General features: G+C 43.8%; 1 protein-coding gene across 1 annotated transcript in view; it reads right to left on the reverse strand.

Annotated features, from left to right (window-relative positions):
• LOC309338796 (amine sulfotransferase-like) overlaps positions 1-20776 on the reverse strand; it is a 66582-nt gene that overhangs the window by 35632 nt on the left and 10174 nt on the right. The gene's annotated exons all lie outside the window — the stretch shown is intronic.

Here is a 20776-nt window from a genome sequence, read left to right on the forward strand (position 1 = left end):
TTTCCCCCACTTCTCCCCACATATTCCCCACGCACCCTCAAAATTGACTCTGAGGGGGGTCAGGAGAACCCCAAGAACAGTGCAGAAGGAATGAAGGTGAGGAGGGGTTGTGCCAACCAGCAGGCTGGAATGTTTGTCCTGATGGTATGATTGGAAGAGCGTGAAGTTGAATTCCACAAACAACAAATAAATAGATGACATGAGTGAGTGGGATGTTTTACATTGCTGTCTGGGCAGAAGCAGATTTACTTTGTCCGTTTAAGAAATAAATGCAGTATTACCTCTGCTCAGGTCCACTAGTAGAAAATGGAATCAAATGGTAAGAGAGACCTGAGATTCACCAATGGATGTCTATTCATACACACATGCCTGCACTGACTTACACCCCAATAACACCAACTTTAACTCCAAAATAGTCCCTATTTGTTTTAATAAAACTTACTAAATAATTAGCACTGGTTGTTTTAGAAATCTATCCAAGAAAAGTAGCAACCTTTTTCATTTGCACACAGCTTATCTGAGATCAAATATGACTCATGTCCAAGAATAAACTTTCAAATTCAATATATTGGCAGCAATCTTTCCCACCCTTCAAAGATTTTGAAGGATTTTCAGAGTTCACATCAAGATGGACAGCTCCCAGTCATTTTAGTCAGAATTCCATGAAAGCTATTTCCCAGTAAACAATGCCACATGCAGAAACGGCTCATTTTGTTTTTGTTTATCATCTAAAGCTAATGTTTTCAGGAATACCTTTGCATAGAAAATGCACTTGATGTCTTCCTGTGTTCTCCTTGCTACTGTCCAAATGTATTCTGCAATCCCCTTTCAATGTCTTGGGCTTGGGCAGCTCCACAACTTTGTCTACCTCCCGTACCTCAGCTTTCCCCCCACAAAATCACAGGGTGTTTTTTTAATACAGCACTCCTGAGATTGTGAAATTGCAGTTTATTTTATGACTGCAGGGTTTTTTTTATTTCAAATGATGGCAAATCTCAGCTGTGCAGGGCCACCCAAGCTGGACAGGTCATAGCCAAGAGTTTAGACTCAATGTGATCCAACTGGAGAAGGAACTGGCAAACCACTCCAGTATTTTCCAAGTAAACTCCATGGACATAAAAAAGGATGAGAAGAAAGTGAGAGTTTCCAAGGCATGCTCTGGTTCATGGGGTCACGGAGAGTCAAACACAACTAAGACGACTAAACAACAACAACAAATAAAATGTAATTAATTTTATCTATGCCTTTTCATGTGATCGTGTTTGCTGTGTGAGAGTATGTGTGTCAAATCACTTCAAGGAATATATTTGGGGTGCATTTGTCTCTTATCAAGTTTCACTGCCTTGAAGTGGCATGCAGCATGTGAGCACAGATTTTTTTTCTACAGCTAGCCCTGTTTTCAGATTCTGATTAATCACTGCCATCCAGTAGGAATCAAATGCCATCTAATATGTTTGTGAGGCAGTTAGTGTTAGGATATTTCCGTTCCACCTTAAAAAAGGGGACATGCTGTTGTGAGTCACAGCCTACGTATTTCCTGCTCACAGGAAGTTTCTGTTTGTCTATTGCTTTCGTTTCTCTCTGTGTGTCTGAGACACTGAAGCAGGCAGTCATGTTTTTTCTTTCTTCTGACCAACACTGAATAAACTTGTAAATATGCTCTCCTGCGTGCATCTTTCGCTGTGCATTATCTGCTGATAGAGCGTGCACCAGCTCTGGAATGTGGCAAGCTATACCTGGAGCTCGTGTCGCTAATTGAATGATACTGCGTGTCTACGGGAGGTCGATGGATTGCAACGGAGACGACGTGGGGTCATGATGGATTCTGTCTCCCTGGCAGTATCCGAACAACAGGTTTCGGGCCCAGATTCACGGCACTTACAGGAGAGTAAGACTGCGACAGACTGCTGAGGTATGTGTGGAAAAGTCAAGGCTTTTCGTGGCCGTGGCAAAGTCTCTTTGAACTCCGGCCGGCTAATTGGCCTGGGAGTCGAGCCAAGCAGGCTTCAAGATTTATGAGCTGCCGAGATAAGGAGTCTCTGAAGTGAAAAAGACTCGAGGCTCAAGTAAAGAGCTGGAATGGAGTTTTTCCAAGCTTCTGAAGCTGCTCAGTGCCCAAAGTTAAATCGGCACAATTATGAGACCTGGGCTGTGTGGTGTGAGAGTTTACTACAACAGTTTGGAGTGTGGCATACTGTGTGTGAAGCCCCTCCAGTTCCTCAGACAGATAGATGGAAGGCCCAAGATTCAAGGGCCATAGACGTAATAGTCTTGTCCATCTCTCTGGAGGAAATTGCTACACTAGCTGGCAACACGACTGCACGTCAGATGTGGAATGCTTTGAAGATAGCCCATCTGCCAGTCATCCCAGCCCAGAGTTTGACTGCATCAGAGGTCCTGGCTGTTTCCCAGAATGCGAGTGAATGCAGGGATGCTGAGGGCACCGGTTGCAAGCTGCAGGGGGAGCTGACTGTGATGTCATCCCAGGCAGCATTCCAGCCTCCAGGGGGAGCCAAGGAGTCGGCAGCTGAGAGCTCTGTTTCTCATGGGAGCCAAGGTCATCCTCACAGATACCGGAAGGCCAGAAGTAAACAGAGACATAAGCCAGCAGATAGCCAGAGGCAGAGGGGGGGGGGGTGTGGAAAGCCCAAGCCAGGGAAAAACAAGGCTTTGTTTGCTGGCACTGCTTCTCCAAAAGCCGAAGGCAAGGTTGATGGCCAGGAGCAGGGGGGCAAGCAGCAAAAGCCCACGGTTTTGCTTGCTGGAAAAGCTGCTCCAAAGGCCAAGGCCAGATTTATTGTAGATTCTCGATGCACCGAGATGCATTGTAGATTCTCGATCTGGCAAAAGATAAGCATCTGTTTATCTCCTTCACACCTCAAGACGGAGAGATCCACCAGGCAGATGGAAAGACGTTGCGAATCGCAGGAGAAGGGACTGTGAGACTGGCAAGTCTGCACACAACCATCAAAGATGTACTTTATGTTCCAGGTGCTGCAGACAATTTGCTCAGTGTCCCACAGCTGACTGGGCATGGCTTTGAGATTTCCTTCAAGAGGAGCGTCTGTTTCATCAGGAAAGGCAAAGAGGACATTTTGCATGCAAAGTTTATAGATGGTTTGTTCTGTATTACTTATGATGACAATGGTGCTGTTGCTGTGTCTAATGTAAATTCTTGTTGTGTTGCACAAAATAACGAAGTTCTTCATGCAGGATGTATTCATGAGGCACATCGAAGATTTTGTCACATGTCTTGGCAGGCGCTGGCCAAGATGCCTGGATTGGTTCAGGGATTGAACATCAAACCCTGTAAGTTTCACATGAAATGTGTATCTTGTGCAGAGAACAAGGTGAAGGTTGCTCCAAAAGGCAAGGAGTCTAGCAGGCAGGCTTCCAAACCCTACCAGCTAGTCCACGCAGACCTGGTTGGTCCACTTGCGCCCTCTTTGGGTGGAGCAAGGTACTTCATGGTTCTAATTGATTCTTTTTCCAGGTACATTCATGTGTTTATGCTCCAGCAGAAATCGGAAGTGTTTTCTAGGTTCAAGGCATTCTGTGCTTGGTTGGAGAATGCTCACAGTAAACGCATTGGCTGTCTCTTTGCTGATCGGGGCGGGGAGTTCACTTCTCAGCAGTTTGAAGCTTTCTTGACTGAGAAGGGAATCCAGCATGACTTGTCAACGCCTAGATCGCCATGGATGAATGGACTTGCGGAGCGAGCAAATCAGACTTTGCTTCAAGGCCTAAAAACCTTGTTGCATGATGCCAATCTCCCTGAGAAGTTTTGGGGGGAGGCAAAGGCCTCAGTCAGACCATCTGATGCGTCTGACAATGAACTGGAAGAACCACTGTTCACCATTGGTCACTTTTCTCCTAAGAAGGAGGAGATGAGTCCAGAAGACTTGCGTCTAGTACGCAGATCTGAAAGGGCGACCAAAGGCAGACCTCCAAAGAGATTTGCTGATGAGTTTGCTAAGACGGCAACTGCTGTTCTTAGTAGCTCAGAGAAGGTGTGGGAACCTTCAAGCTTCAAAGAGGTTCAGGAGTTAACCTCTAAAGATGCTGAGCCTTGGCTTAATGCCATGAAGGCTGAAGTTGATTCCTTGAATAGGAACCAAACTTGGGAGCTGGTACCGGTAGTCCCAGGCATGAGACTGGTTGGCAGCAAATGGGTCTTCAAGGCCAAGACAGACCGGAATGGCAAGGTTGTCAGACACAAAGCCAGATTGGTTGCCAGAGGTTTTTCACAGGTACCAGGACAGGATTACCACAAGACCTACTCACCCACTGTCAAGTATGAGAGCATTCGGCTAATGCTCAAGATTGCTGCAGAGGAGAAACTGCATGTTTCCCATCATGACATTAATACAGCTTTTTTGTACAGGATTTTGGGGGAGGAGCTGTTTATGCTTCCACCTGATGGAATGCAGATACAGAAGGCAATGGTCTGTAAACTGCGGAAATCCTTATACGGTCTCAAGCAGAGTGCCAGGTGTTGGAACACAAAACTCACTGAGACATTGCTTTCTCTAGGTTTTCACCAGGGCAAAGCTGATCCATGTGTGTTTGTCAAGGAGGAGGGGCAAAACAAACTGTATTGTTTATGTTTTGTTGATGATCTTCTGATGTTTTGGAAGAATCAGGCTTTGTACCAAAGCACCCTAGCTCAGCTGAAGGAGCACTTTGACATGAAGGATCTTGGTGAGGTATCCAACTATCTTTCTCTGCAGGTGGGGAGGGACCAAGCAGGTAATTTTCTGGTACACCAAACACAGAAAATTGCTGATGTATTAACCAGGTTGAATTTGGTTGATGCAAACCCAGCAGACACACCGATGGTGACAGGTTACCAGGTAGATAGTACTGCTGAAGCATTTTCTGACACTACGCTGTACAGATGCATTCTAGGCAAGCTGAATTTCATTGCTAGATGCTCAAGACCTGACATAGCTGTAAGCACTAACCTGCTTAGCAGGCATGCCAACAATCCTACTGTTCAGGATTGGAAAGCTCTGAAGCGCATAGCCCACTATTTGAAAGAGACTTTGCACTACAGGCTGAGGTTCACCAGTTAGAAGACTGGAGGTCTTGAAATCTTTGCAGATGCTAGTTTTGGAAGTGACACCACGGATGGTACAAGCACTTCTGGAGTATGCTACATGTACAACCACTGGCTGTTTGACTGGCTGTGCAAGAAGCACACACCAGTAAGCCTAAATTCCTGTGAAGCAGAACTGAATGCTCTGTGATTTTCACTCATGGATTGTGAATGATTGATGCAACTGTTTAAGGACATCAGAGTTTCTGTGAAATGTCCTATACGTGTGTATCAAGACAATAGATCCTGTTTGGCTTTGCTGAACTCAGAGAGTTGCAAGCAAAGAACCAAGTACTTGCAGATTAAGCTACATCGTGCAAGAGAGTGTATTCAGAAAGGGCTCGTTCAGGTGTCCTACATGGCAGGAAATGAAATCCCTGCTGATCTGTTGTCTAAGCTTGTTAACAGAGAACAACTTAAGGTTTATGTACAGAGTTTGCAATTGGGTTGAACCACAGGTACTACAGGTTACACGGAAAGGGGGAGGATGTTAGGATATTTCCGTTCCACCTTAAAAAAGGGGACAGGCTGTTGTGAGTCACAGCCTACGTATTTCCTGCTCACAGGAAGTTTCTGTTTGTCTATTGCTTTCGTTTCTCTCTCTGTGTCTGAGACACTGAAGCAGGCAGTCATGTTTTTTCTTTGTTCTGACCAACGCTGAATAAACTTAGAATCATAGAATCATAGAGTTGGAAGAGACCACAAGGGCCATCGAGTCCAACCCCCTGCCAAGCAGGAAACACCATCAGAGCACTCCTGACATATGGTTGTCAAGCCTCTGCTTAAAGACCTCCAAAGAAGGAGACTCCACCACACTCCTTGGCAGCAAATTCCACTGTCGAACAGCTCTTACTGTCAGGAAGTTCTTCCTAATGTTTAGGTGGAATCTTTTTTCTTGTAGTTTGGAACCATTGCTCCGTGTCCGCTTCTCTGGAGCAGCAGAAAACAACCTTTCTCCCTCCTCTATGTGACATCCTTTTATATATTTGAACATGGCTATCATATCACCCCTTAACCTCCTCTTCTCCAGGCTAAACATGCCCAGCTCCCTTAGCCGTTCCTCATAAGGCATCGTTTCCAGGCCTTTGACCATTTTGGTTGCCCTCCTCTGGACACGTTTCAGTTTCTCAGTGTCCTTCTTGAACTGTGGTGCCCAGAACTGGACACAGTACTCCAGGTGAGGTCTGACCAGAGCAGAATACAGTGGCACTATTACTTCCCTTGATCTAGATGCAATACTCCTATTGATGCAGCCCAGAATTGCATTGGCTTTTTTAGCTGCCGCGTCACACTGTTGCTTCACGTCAAGTTTGTGGTCAACCAAGACTCCTAGATCCTTTTCACATGTACTGCTCTCAAGCCAGGTGTCACCCATCTTGTATTTGTGCCTCTCATTTTTTTTGCCCAAGTGCAATACTTTACATTTCTCCCTATTAAAATTCATCTTGTTTGTTTTGGCCCAGTTCTCTAATCTGTCAAGGTCGTTTTGAAGTGTGATCCTGTCCTCTGGGGTGTTAGCCACCCCTCCCAGTTTGGTGTCATCTGCAAATTTGATCAGGATGCCCTTGAGTCCATCATCCAAGTCGTTGATAAAGATGTTGAATAAGACCGGGCCCAAGACAGAACCCTGTGGCACCCCACTGGTCACTCTTCTCCAGGATGAAGAGGAACCATTGATGAGCACCCTTTGTGTTCGGTCAGTCAGCCAGTTACAAATCCACTGAGTGGTAGCATAGTCAAGACCGCATTTTACCAGCTTCTTTACAAGAATATCATGGGGCACCTTGTCAAATGCCTTGCTGAAATCAAGGTAGGCTACATCCACTGTGTTCCCTTCATCTACCAGGCTTGTAATTCTGTCAAAAAACGAGATCAGGTTAGTCTGACATGACTTATTTTTCAGAAATCCATGCTGACTATTGGTGATCACAGCATTCCTTTCTAGGTGCTCACAGACTGTTTGCTTAATGATCTGCTCCAGAATCTTCCCTGGTATTGATGTCAGACTGACTGGGCGGTAATTATTTGGGTCCTCTCTTTTCCCCTTTTTGAAAATAGGGACAACATTTGCCCTCCTCCAGTCTGCCGGGACTTCGCCTGTTCTCCAGGAATTCTCAAAGATGACTGCCAGTGGTTCTGAGATCACATCTGCCAGTTCTTTTAATACTCTTGGATGCAGTTCATCTGGCCCTGGAGACTTGAATACATCTAAACTAGCCAAGTATTCTTGTACTATCTCCTTAGTTATTCTGGGCTGTGTTTCCTCTGCTGAATCATTTGCTCCAAATTCTTCAGGTCGGGCATTGTTTTCTTTATTGGAGAAGACTGAGGCAAAGAAGGCATTGAGGAGTTCAGCCCTTTCTGTGTCCCCTGTTTGCATTTCACCATCTTCTCCTCTGAGTGACCCCACTGTTTCTTTGTTCTTCCTTTTGCTACGAACATACCCATAAAAGCCTTTTTTGTTGCTTTTAACCTCTCTAGCAAGCCTGAGTTCATTCTGTGCTTTAGCTTTTCTGACTTTGTGTCTACACGTGCTGGCTGTTTGTTTGAATTTCTCTTTGGTGGTTTCCCCCCTTTTCCATTTTTTGTACACATCCTTTTTTAATCTTAACTCAGTTAAAAGTTCTTTAGATAGCCACCCTGGCTTCTTTAGGCACCTTCCATGTTTCCGTCTCATTGGTATTGCCTGAAGTTGTGCTTTTACTATCTCCCTCTTAACAAACTCCCAGCCTTCATGAACTCCCTTTCCTTTTAGTATTACTGTCCATGGGATCTCACCCAGCACTTCCCTTAGTTTTATGAAGTCGGCTTTCTTAAAGTCAAGAAATTGAGTCCTAGTATGCTTGGCTGCTCCTTTCCGCTGTATAGTAAACTTCAGAAGAGCATGATCACTCGCGCCTAATGATCCTTCCACTTCTACCCCACTAACCAGGTCATCAACATTGGTTAGGACCAGATCTAAAATGGCTGTTCCTCTTGTTGCTTCTCCCACTTTCTGGACAATGAAGTTGTCTGCAAGGCCAGTGAGGAATCTGTTTGACCATATGCTCTTGGCTGAGTTTGACATCCAGCAAATATCCGGGTAATTGAAGTCCCCCATTACTACTATCTCCCTTCCTTTTGCATGCTTGGCCATCTGTTCCAGGAAGGCATCATCTATGTCCTCCGTTTGGCTTGGGGATCTATAGTAAACTCCCACAATGAGGTCCCTGTTATTCTTCTCTCCCTTAATTTTGACCCAAATGCTCTCACTTTGGCTTTGAGGTTCAAAATCTTGGATCTCTTCACAGGTATACACATCCCTGACATATAACGCCACTCCTCCTCCTTTCTTGTCTGGTCTGTTTCTCTGAAATAGATTGTATCCCTCCATTATTACATTCCAGTCGTGGGACTTATCCCACCAGGTTTCAGTGATGCCTATTATGTCATATTTAGTTTGCTGTACCAAGAGCTCAAGCTCATCTTGTTTATTTCCCATGCTTTGTGCATTAGTGTACAGACATTGAAGTCCATTAATCATTCCCCCGTGTCTCTTATTTAAGAATTTTTTCCTCCCATCACTAGGTCTGCGTGCTGTTTGCTCCATTCGGTCTATGACATTTGGATGATCATCTTCATCAATTGATAGTCTCCTACCTTCAGGAGCACTGTCTCCCTCCCCCACATTAGTCAGTTTAAAGCCCTCCTGATGAGGTTTCTGAGATTTTTGGCAAAAACATTCCGCCCAACTGTTGTGAGGTGCAGCCCATCGCTTGCCAGAAGTCCATCTTCAAGAAACTGCAGTCCGTGATCTAAGAATCCAAACCGTTCCTGTTTACACCATTTGCGAAGTCAGCTGTTCACTTCCACTATTTTTCTCTCTCTCCCTGGGCCACGTCGTTCAACTGGGAGGACGGATGAGATGACAATTTGTGCATTTAATTGCTTCAATTTCCTGCCCAGAGCCTCATAGTCTCTTTTGATCTTCTGGAGGCTATTGCTTGCAGTGTCATTGGTTCCCACATGAACCAAGAGGAAGGGGTATTTGTCAGTGGGTTTTATGATTCCTTGCAGTCGTTCAGTTACATCTTGGATCTTAGCCCCGGGGAGACAGCACACTTCCCGAGACATCTTGTCAGGCCCACAGATCACTGCTTCTGTTCCCCTCAGTAAGGAATCCCCTATCAACTTGTAAATATGCTCTCCTGCGTGCATCTTTTGCTGTGCATTACCTGCTGATAGAGCGTGCATCAGCTCTGGAATGTGGCAAGCTATTTCTGGAGCTCGTGTCACTAATTGAATGATACTGCGTGTCTACGGGAGGTCGATGGATTGCAATGGAGACGACGTGGGGTCATGATGGACTCTGTCTCCCTGGCAGTATCCCAACAGTTAGATAGTTCTCCCATTTATCTTTTTCAAACCCACTCAGATACACACTTGAGCGCCCTTTGCAATGTTTATCATCCTTGGGGTCAGAGGAGTTCCTCTGGAATCAGACTTTATCACTCGTCTTGCACAACCTTTCTCCAGGGGAGTGAGGCGAGGAAGCGACAAGCAGCCCTGTCCTCTGAATTAAAGCCAAATGTGTTCAAGAACACTCCCTCATAATAAATTTGTTTAGGAATGAAGCGTTCAAAGAGATTATTCAGTACCATAAAAATAAATATTTGTTGCAGCAATCACAGTTTCCCCCCAATTATTTGCAACACATGGATTGCTAATTGCACAAGCATTCTTTCAAGGGCCAAAGGTGAGTAAGTGACAAGCAGCATAAAATAAAATTGCTCTTGTAATTTTTATGTTACTTTTTCTACAGTTCTGAAATTATACTATATCACACATTTATGCACACCCAGCAATTTGGTGTAACCCACCAAAGTGACTTATCTTCACCAGGGAAATGATCAAGTATCCATATTGGTTTTGTTGGACCATTACAAGGAAATTACTTCCTGCCTGTTGTACTTCTACTCAAAATGGCTTCAAATAATCACAAAGATCTGTTTCAACAATCACAGCAACAAATGTGCAACAAATGGATTGACAGACACTACAACATATGCACCCCCTGTTCTAGAGAAGGATCTGAGCAAGCAAATCTGTTCAGAATACTGCTTGCTTTCTTGCTTACAACACAGCTTTAGATGGATTGCAGCAAATCTCTCGAGATCTGCACCATTGGTACACACATGCAAGACAGAGAAAATTTCTGGAATCAGACTCAGTTCACCATTGATGTTCCAGCAGAACCTGAAGAGGAGCCTTTCCATCTGCTCCTCAAAAACACTCTCAAAGCTTTCATTTTTTTGCAATGGCCATCATGTTTTCCCAGTCTCCAAGAGTGCCTGGCACTGTGCTGCTCAAATAGATAGTTGTAATGCCAGGTTGTCATAAAATGCCATCCCTAGTTGCTGCACAGAATCCGGCACCTTTATTGGGAGGTTCCAAGATCAACATGCACATTCTTTTAGTGTAATGTCTCCAGATCAGAGTTGCCCAAAGCAGCCTCTGAGCTGGTTCCTGTGCTGCATGTTCTCGCCAGCCCTCTGTTGCCTTCCTTCACTTCTGCACTCTGTTCACTTCTGAACAGAGAAGCTGCTGTTGCAATTGTGCTTAATTGCTGTTGCTAACCATCCAGAGGCAGGAATGCTGACCCCCCCCCCATGACTCAAGAGCTGGGGGTGGGGGCAAGGAGGAGGAGAAAAACCAGAGACGCTTGTTGCTTCTGCTAGCCTGACTGGACAAAGGAGAAAAGTTAGTCTACCTGCGCGGCGTAGCAGGGTACTGTATTTTTGCACAAATGCTCTCCTCCATTTGCACATTAGTTCATTTATCACTCCTCAAGTGTGCTGCCTTCTCAGTATAAAGCACAATTGGTGGCTTTGGTATGTTTTACTGGGAAGTAACTCCCTTTGGTGAACGAGGCTTCCTTCCTAATGAGGAAAAGGGATGACAAAAAGGGAATTTCTCCTTGCCCTCCAATTTCCCACAGCCACTACTGGTCTGCTTGTCATCACTGGGCTGTTATTAACATACAGCAACCATAAGACAAAAATATAAAATACAAAATGCATCAACAAAATAGAATCACAACACCACTGGACACCTTATATTTGCAGCAAATTGAAATTCCTGGAGACTCCTTTAACACAAGGTTGACAAAACATGTTATGTTGAGAGTTGTGAGCCTGTACAAACTTAAGGAGTATTTGTTGCTTGCTGTTATTGCATATCCTTATCTTGCTTTTCCTCCAAGGAGATCAAGGCTGGGTACATTGCTTTGTTATTCTGTGGGGCATATCAGGATTATTCAACATTTCAGTTAAAGTAGAGAACCTGCTTTTCTGGCTCCATGCATGTTGACTTTTTCTTTATTTTTATTTTTTTAAATAATATTTATTAAGGTTTTAAGGGCTACAAAAATAAAAAATAAAAACATCATATTAAATACCAACAAAAACGACACATCATAATAAGAGAAAAAAGAGAAAAAAAGAAAAAACAAGGAAAAATAAGAAGACAGAAAAATAAAATCCATTTTAAAAAAACGCACTTCGAATCTTCCCATAACTTATCTTTCGTTAGCCTGTTTCCTTGACCTCCTCACACCTCCCTTTTTTTGTATTCTAGTTCAGTTAACTATTTCAGCAAATCCTTTCCATCTTTTCCAATTTTTATCCTGTAATTTATCTTAACATAATATAACTTTACTTTCCCTCCTTTCACCAATTAACAGCCTATTTTTTCCTAATCCTTTACTTTCTCTATTTTCTATCATATAATAAATAACATATTTTTAACCTTATTTCCCATTAAGACTAAAATACTTATATATACTTAACTTCTTATAACATTTCTGCTAAATCCATAAAATATCATTCCACTATTTTTCTAGCAGTCATTACTTTTACAATATTTCTAAATATAAACTTTAAATTTTCCAGTCTTCTTCCACCATCTCCTCTCCCTGGTTTCGGATTCTGCCAGTCCTTTCCATCAGTTCCATATAGTCCATCAACCTGGAGATCTTATGTCCGAGGCTCTTAACTCTTTTCCAAGTCCATTCTGCAGATCTTCTTCATATTCTTTAATGCTAAGGAGCAAATCTCTGGAAAACTCCAACCTAACAGTACTTTTATTCCTTCTGGACAGTTCAGCCAATAGGTAAAAGGCAGTTGCAGAATCCTTTCTTCATGTCACCCAAGTCCTAAATGCCTATACAATGCAGAACTTCCCCTCTCTCTCTTCTCCCACTCCCGGTTAAAAACTGATTTGGTGCTTCTTGTAGAATCCCCCACAGATTCACCTGATATTTACACTGATATGTGATAGCTACCAGGTAATGGTGATTTCATTTTTCCAGTCTTCATGAAGCTCTCAGTTTCTGTTATTTCCTAATTTTAGAGTTGTTCTATTATGTACTTCCCCTGTTGTTTTTTCCTTGTTCTAAATAGGAGGTTTTCTTCGCAAATGTAATTTATGGTACATTAAACTGACATATTCACCTGACAATCGCATCTAGGGATGGAATATATCTGGAGTTATGGATATTTATTTGACCACCACAATGCACGTTCTTTCTGTCTGCTTCCTGGGCCAGGCACTGTTGGAGACTGAAAGAACATGATGACAGTCGCACAAAGTGAAAGGTTTGACAGCGTTTTTAAGGAGAGAATGGAAAAGCTGCCCATCAAGTTCTGCTGGGACATCCATGAGGAATCATGAGTCTGCCTTCAGCTTGGAAGGATGAAATAAAGTGCATTTAATCTAGCCGTATTTATAAGATTCAGCAGAATACTCTCATGAGGCTTAATAGTTTCCTAATGTTCAAATATGTGCATTAATTTTTTAAAAACACCACAATAAAATTACATGTCCACTTCTTCTCTTTCTACATTCCAACATGTCCTAATTTCTGACCCCATGTGCAAAAGTTAAGGAATCCCAAGATATCTATTGGGATTAGTAATAGTGTTTTAATTTGGCAGTGAGGGGACCACTGGATTATTACAATTGAAATTTAATAAAAAATGTTCTTAAAATAAGCAAACTAACCAACTATTGGTGTCCCAGATGCACTGGCTGAGGAAGCAGGCTGTGGGCCACCCCGGATGTCATGCCTGAGGGGGGTCACCTTACTGTGCTGCCCCCCCAAAAGATGCTCACTGCTTGCCGTGGGCGGCACCCCCCTGATATGCTCACCCCGCACCCGGGTGCCAGAGCAACTACCTCTGCTTCTGCCCAGACAGCAATGTAAATCATCCCACTCACTCATGTCATCTATTTATTTGTTGTTTGTGGAATTCAACTTCACTCTCTTCCACTCATTCCATCAGGACAAACATTCCAGCCTGCTGGTTGGCACAACCCCTCCTCACCTTCATTCCTTCTGCACTCTTCTTGGGGTTCTCCTGATACCCAAAGAGTCAATTTTGAGGGTGCGTGGGGAATATGTGGGGAGAAGTGGGGAAAATGCACAGTGTATGTTTGATGTCCATAGCAATCTCCTTCATGGGTCAGATTGAAAAGGAGGAATTTCCATCGGGATCATGGAGCAGAGAGAAAGGGTTAAAGCAAATTTTGGATGCCATAGAACCTGGATCAGAAGTTCCCACTGCTACTTTTCAATCTTAAGAAATGATGTCATGAGTTCCATGGAGACATCACAGAGGGAATGGTTGGATCCTGAAAATCAATGGGAGGAGCTCAGGAAGGTGGGGCTGAATAAACCTGGGGAAGGTCTTAGCCAGATGCAAGTGGTGAAATCTGGATGCCAAGAAGCGTCTGAGCCCAGGAAGAAGGCCAGTAGCCTAGAGAACAGAGAGGCACCAAGCGGGTTGGCAGAAAAATGTTCTGCCCCTTTAACATTGGACATTCCAAGCCAGATACCGCCTGCTGTGGAACACCCTTGGTGCCTCTTCCAGTCAGCAAGAAGCCTTCTCCTTCAGAGGAGAGAACTAGAGTAAATTGGATGTTGAGCCATTGCCAATGTTGCCTCCATCTCCAAGGACACACAGATGCTAACACATGCAAAAATCCTTGCAGACCCAACTCACCTGTAGGGATGCCTGTTTGTTTGCTTGTCTCCTTAGAGTGCTTAGGCCCCAGGTATTCTTGGAACAGGGCCCAAGCACGGGACATATGAAGGGAGAAGGCTGCACTTTGCCACATCCTGAAGGTCTAGGAAAGTTTAGCCCAGGGTCCAACCTAGGCCTGAGAGCAGCAGTCAAACACATCAGGCCCTGGGCAAGTTCTCAGGAGGTCAGAGGGGCACATCACTAGTCCCAGCCTGACCCCACTGCCCATCTCTGAGAAACTGGGCTGGAGTTGACAGCAAAGCAGTGAAGAACCCCTCTGCGTCCTACCCCCACAATCTATGTCAAGAAAGACTTCTTATCCCATCTTGTTGCATGCCACCCCAATTTTGAGCAGTGCAAGATCCCAGGGGTTCCAAGTGCTCTGAGGTACGGCAGGTAGACAAAGTTGCGGAGCTGCCCAAGCCGACGACATTGAAAGTGTTTTGCAGGATAAATTTCGACAGTTTAGCAAGGAGAACATAGGAGGCCAGCAAGTGTAATTTTTATGCAAAGTTATTCCTGAAAACATTAGCTTTAGATGATAAACAAAATGAGCCATTTCTGCATGTGGCATAGTTTACTGGGAAATAGCTTTCATGGAATTCTGACTAAAATGACTGGGAGCTGTCCATCTCAATGTGGACTCTGAAAATCCTTCAGAATCTTTGAAGGGTGGGAAAGATTGCTGCCAATATATTGGATTTGAAAGTTAATTCTTGGGCTTGAGTCATATTTGATCTCAGATATGCTGTGTGCAAATGAAAAAGGTTGCTACTTTTCTTGGACAGATTTCTGAAACAACCAGTGCTAATTAGATGTAATACTGCATTTATTTGTTAAACGAACAAAGACCACTGTTGATATTGGCTGTTGCTTGTGTAAAGAAACAAATTCTTCCCCTGTTGTTCTTTACATTTTGTGCCTTGATGCTCCTGTGTTACCGTTCTTTTCTTGCATAACTTGCCAGGAATTATTTACTAAGGAGGAGCCATCGATTTAATCAAACTCTTATTAGTTAACAGAATTCTATAAAGCAGTTTCCTGGAGAGCTCTGAACGTGAGCCTTGAAAAGCTGAAATACTCCAAGCTACAGAAGAAATCGGTCTCTCCCTCTCTCTTGCACACTTTTTGACTCTAAAAACAAAAGGTAGGTAAATTTTATTGTAAATTAAACTTTCCAAGGAAAAGCAGGACTACCGAATGACAAACAACTAATCTACCCTTTCTTGCAAGAGTTCTGAGGGGCAATAAGGTATTTCATCAGATGCATGGAAACTCTTTTCACACTTCATATTCTTTTATGGTGTCACACAGAATGCAACATTTGTGTTACCAGAGATTTATAGTTATTTTGAGGGGACTGAATGTGAACTCCCATTGTGCAAGTGGAACCCTGCTCATTCGGCATGGGATACAACCCTTAATTTATATATTGGAAAATCAAATGGAGCATTTTTCTTGTTACTATTTTGGACATACAATGTTTTCCACTAAATGATTGTTGCATTTCTTAGCGATGAAACACAAGACTTATATAGAGAATTAAAGTGATTTTTCTGTCTTCATGGCACTTTATTTCTTTATCACTTTTAAGCAATGGATTTTATTTTTATTTAAATGTTTATAAAGCACCCATTCATCTATAATAACACAAGGTGGTATATCTCGATGTCATGCATCATATTCTATATTATGGCCTGAACTGTCCTAACAGGTATAAAAGGCCTGGCGACAACTGGCGACAACTTTGGTTTCCTCAGTGCCCAACGGAGCCTTGAACTTTGGCCCAGAACAATTCCCCGCCTCCTTATACCATGCACTGAGCCCACCCTTGCAAGTGCTTTCCTTGTCAGACGCTACGTGGGAGGAGAGAAATTGGCGCAGGGAGAAGACAAAAAAAGAAAGGGATATTTTGGCAGTGGTGTCTCAGTATGGGAACGCCTGCCCAACAGGGCCCATTGTATGTCTAGCCAACTCTCTGTATTATCATAGATGAAGCTGAGGGCAGCATTTCCTCCATGGAACGTCCTTGGGCACCACATTCCAGCAGCAGTTTCAGCCAGAGCTGGCAATGGAAGCCAGATGGGCAGTGAAGAATATCTTTCTCTTTGCCACCCTGTGGTCCCCAGGCACATCTATGGTTTGGTCCCAGGAGGCCCAGAAGATACGTCACCCCAATTTCTTGAAGCTGATCAAGAACCCAGGAGGAATTGGCAAGAGTTCCCAACAGAGTCTGTCTTTCATTTTCCCTGGAACCATTTCCAGGGAGCAGTTTTTGCTTCCTTCCCACCTCCCCTGAGTACAAGAATGAGTGTCAGGATAGCAGCACTGACCAAACTATGATGCCAGGCAGCATAAAGTGAGGCCAAGGGCTGTTATTTTGCATGTTGCACACATGCAGTTGAGAAATAACTATGTCAGGGTGAAAGAGAAAAGCCTTGAGCTTGTTTGGAGGTTCTAGCAGGGGAGCGCAGCTATCGTATACCCTTGACCGAAGAACGGTACACTCCTTCTATCTGGGATGGTCGTCCTCTTCCACCGAGCACGCAGCTTCGGGAGGGACGCACATGGAGCGGTGAGGGAGGAAGGGGACACCCGCCTAGCCAGCCAGATCAGCTGAATCAACCCTGGCGATCAATGGGGTGACAGATGTCGCAGCCAGATCGCCCTCACATCCCTTGATCGCCTTGAGACTTCCGGGTTGGCGCCATCGCCGAATGGCGGACTCCCTCCGAGCTCCGGAGGGAGCCTGCTCGGCAGGGGCTGGGTTCTACCGCGTCGGCGTCGCGGGGACCCTCAAAAACCATGGGCGCTGAAACCCATGGGCATGGTGACTCGGCGGGCACCATTTGCGCCCCCCCGACCCGCGAAGGAGCCTTTTTAAAGGCTACGGAGCGGGTGCCGGGGGGTGTGGTGCTATGAGTCCTCCGCTTCCCCTACCGAGCGAAGCCGCATGCCATTTGGCGGAGAGCGCTGACTTCTTCCATTGAAAATTCGGATTAAAAAGAATAACCCGTGAGTAATCGGAAACTGGACTTAAAAAGGGGGAAAAAATTTAAATTCGGAGCGAGCGGGGGAGGTGCAAAAAGGAAGTCCGCCCCCCCCCCCCGTCGTAGAGGATTTAAAGCAAAGGATTTAACAACTAAGATCGAGTGCTACTTTATTTTGATAAAGTCATTAATTTCACGATGGAAAATTATAAGACTGGGCTGGAGGAGAAAAGTAGAATGTGAGCTAAAATGCAAATCCCCCCCCCCCCGAAACTGGGAGCGATCCGCGAGAGCGCCGGGAGAGGAGAAACAGAGGCTTTGACAGCTGTCAAAGGAGCTGTCAAAGCTGAAGAATAAAAAGAGAACTTTGTTATGAGGACTTTGCCGGTTACATTTGTTACAAATTAGATATAAATTGTTTAAAACAAGGAATAACAAGTTACTTTGACTGTTGGGTGCGATCTGGAAGGAAACTGAGTTATCATAATCCCCCTAGAGGGGCTGTGGGACATTACAAGTATTGCTGGCATGGAATTTGAATTGGACTTTTTATCTCCTGGGAAACTGCAGAAATGGAACACTATTTTGTCTACAGAGGTCTCTACACTAAAGGAGACAATAGATTTATCTATTGAAGAATGGAAGGGACTTGACGTAAAGTTTTGTTCCTGAATAACAAAGCCTCTGTAGGGGATTTAGAAGCTTTTGGAATTGGAACATTTTTGCAGGAGAGCAGGAAAAGAAACTAGAGGAAAGTGAGGAGAGAGAATAATAAGAACAACATGAACAACAAGAATTGGACAAAGCTGGAAGTGGGAACATTTGGGACATCCAGATTTGAAAGGTCTAAAGAAACAAAATTGGAGTTTTTACTCTTAAATACAGAGATCTGGATGGGAAAAATGGACCTTTTTGAGATAGAGTTTTTCCAAGATTGGACGCTTGAAACTAAAGATGATCAAAAAGACGGCAAAGACTATTAAAAAGACGGCAAAGTGGACTGGTGAAGGATTTCGGCCTAGATGTGGGATCTCCAGGATGACAACAGGCATTGATGGACATTGGGGAACGCAACCGGGAAAGGGGGGAGGGAAATTTGGAATCCAAAGGGTGTTAAATTATACTTTATTCTTTGTTCTATTTTTTTTATTTTAATCTGTTCTGCATGTTAAAGAGGGGAACTCGTGAAAGGGAGCAGGGTCGATTTTAGGGGATGGAAAAACATTCTTAACATTGGGTTAACTATAATAAGTTTAAAATTTGGGGTAAGAACTTGCTGAATATATTTGAAGGAATTGGAATACAAGAGGGGGTGGGGTGGGGAAGTCCTGGCAAGATGCTAATGAAAATAAGGTTATAAAATGGATGTTTTATTTCTTTTTTTTCTGTTATATTTGAAAATGTTCAATAAATATTATTGAAAGAGAAAAGTCTTATTGTGTAGGGCAAAGCCAGCTTTGAGTTGAAAGCAGCACCATTTTAAAATACATTTAAAGCAGGGTTTATTTCCAAGTACACAATGCCACATGCAGAAACGGCTCATTTTGTTTTTGTTTATCATCTAAAGCTAATGTTTTCAGGAATAGCGTTGCATAGAAAATGCACTTGATGTCTTCCTGTGTTCTCCTTGCTACTGTCCAAATGTATTCTGCAAACCGCTTTCAATGTCTTCGGTTTGGGCAGCTACACAACTTTGTCTACATCCCCATACCTCAGCTCTTCCCCCACAAACCCAAAGGGGTTTTTATTCAGCACCCCTGAGATTGTGAAATCGCAGTTTATTTTATGATTGCAGGGTTTTTTATTTCAAATGATGGCAAATCTCAGTTGTGTTTCCTGGTAAATGATACTGACTTCATATGTTGAAGTGATAGATGTTTCAAAGCCCATACAAACATTCCTGGATGATAGATGTTGGTTTCCTGGGGTCTTTTATCTATCAGCTTTAGTTGCCAGGCAGACTGTAATAATACTCCAGAGCAGGCATGGGGAGTAATCTGATTAATGCTTTAATGCAAGTCCACCTAATTTCAACTTCCTGAAACAGTATGTGAACAGAAACACAGCTGCAGTTCATCCATCAAAATTCACACATCTTCAAATTACGCGATACGCCTTTCCAACCAACCAATGTGCTTATTTTAGGGGAAAGTATTTATGATATTATGCGGATAATAGAATGTATATTTTACTGAAAATATCATGCAAAATTGAGTATATTAACAAAAAATATTGTGTGTATATATTAAGCATCTTTGTATTCAGCATTATTTGTATATCAACAGAAATGTACACTAAAATGCAGACAATTTTTCATGATTTTTTCCTCTTCTTCTGCACAAACTGGTACAGAAATATGGTGAACCAAAAAGAACAGTGGAAATGTGAGAAACTAAGAGGAAACCCAAACAGATAAGATTCACTCATCCACACCCTTAAAAACTAGAAGAGGCAGAGGCAGTTTTTAAATCTGAAAGCAGAGATGGATCCTCCCACGCCTACTGCAGGGAAATTACTTATTGCCTGTTGTTCTTCCACTCAGAATGCCTTCCAATAATCACAAACATCTGTTCCAACAATCACAGCTCTCGTCCAATTATTTGCAACACGTGGATTGACAGATACTACAACATATGCACATCCTGTTCTAGAGAAGGAAAAAAGTTTGTATAAATATTTTCAAGCTGGAAACAGAGTCAGTTCACCATTGATGTTCCAGCAGAACCTGAAGAGGAGCCTTTCCATCTGCTCCTGAAAAACACTGTTAAAGCTTTCATTTTTTTGCAATGGCCATCATGTTTTCCCAGTCTCCAAGAGGGCCTGGCACTGTGGTAGTCAAATAGATGGTTGTAACGCCAGGTTGTCACAAAATGCCATCCCTAGTTGCTGCACAGAATCCGGCACCTTTATTGGGAGGTTCCAAGATCAACATGCACATTCTTTTAGTGTAATGTCTCCCAAACATGGAATAGTCACATACCCTTTGTGAGAGAAAGAGCACTTGGAACCCCGGGAATCTTGCACTGCTCAAAATTGGGGTGGCATGCAACAAGATGGCATAAGAAGTCTTTCTTGACAATAGATTGCGGGGGTAGGAAGCAGAGGGCTTCTTCACTGCTTTGCTGCCAACTCCAGCCCAGTTACTCAGAGATGGGCAGTGGGGTCAGGCTGGGACTAGTGATGTGCCCCTCTGAGCTCCTGAGAACTTGCCCAGGGCCTGATGTGTTTGATCGCTGCTCTCAGGTCTAGGTTGGACACTGGACTAAATGGACCCTGGACTAAGCTCTCTAAGGAGACAAGCAAGCAAACAGGCATCCCTACAGGTGGGTTGGGTCTGCAAAGATTTTTGCATGTGTTAGCATCTGTGTGTCCTTGGAGATGGAGGCAGCATTGGCAATGGCTCAGCATCCAATTTACTCTAGTCCTCTCCCCTGAAGGAGAAGGCTTCTTGCTGACTGGAAGAGGCACCAAGCTTGTTCCACAGCAGGTGGTGCCTGGCTTGGAATGTCCAATGTTACAGGGGCAGAACATTTTTTCTGCCAACCCGCTTGGTGCCTCTCTGTCCTCGAGACTACTGGCCTTCTCCCTGGGCTCAGACACTTCTTGGGATCCTCATTTCACCACTT

This window comes from Podarcis erhardii, assembly GCF_964252035.2.
Source record: "Podarcis erhardii genome assembly, chromosome: 3".
Classification (NCBI taxonomy): domain Eukaryota; kingdom Metazoa; phylum Chordata; class Lepidosauria; order Squamata; family Lacertidae; genus Podarcis; species Podarcis erhardii.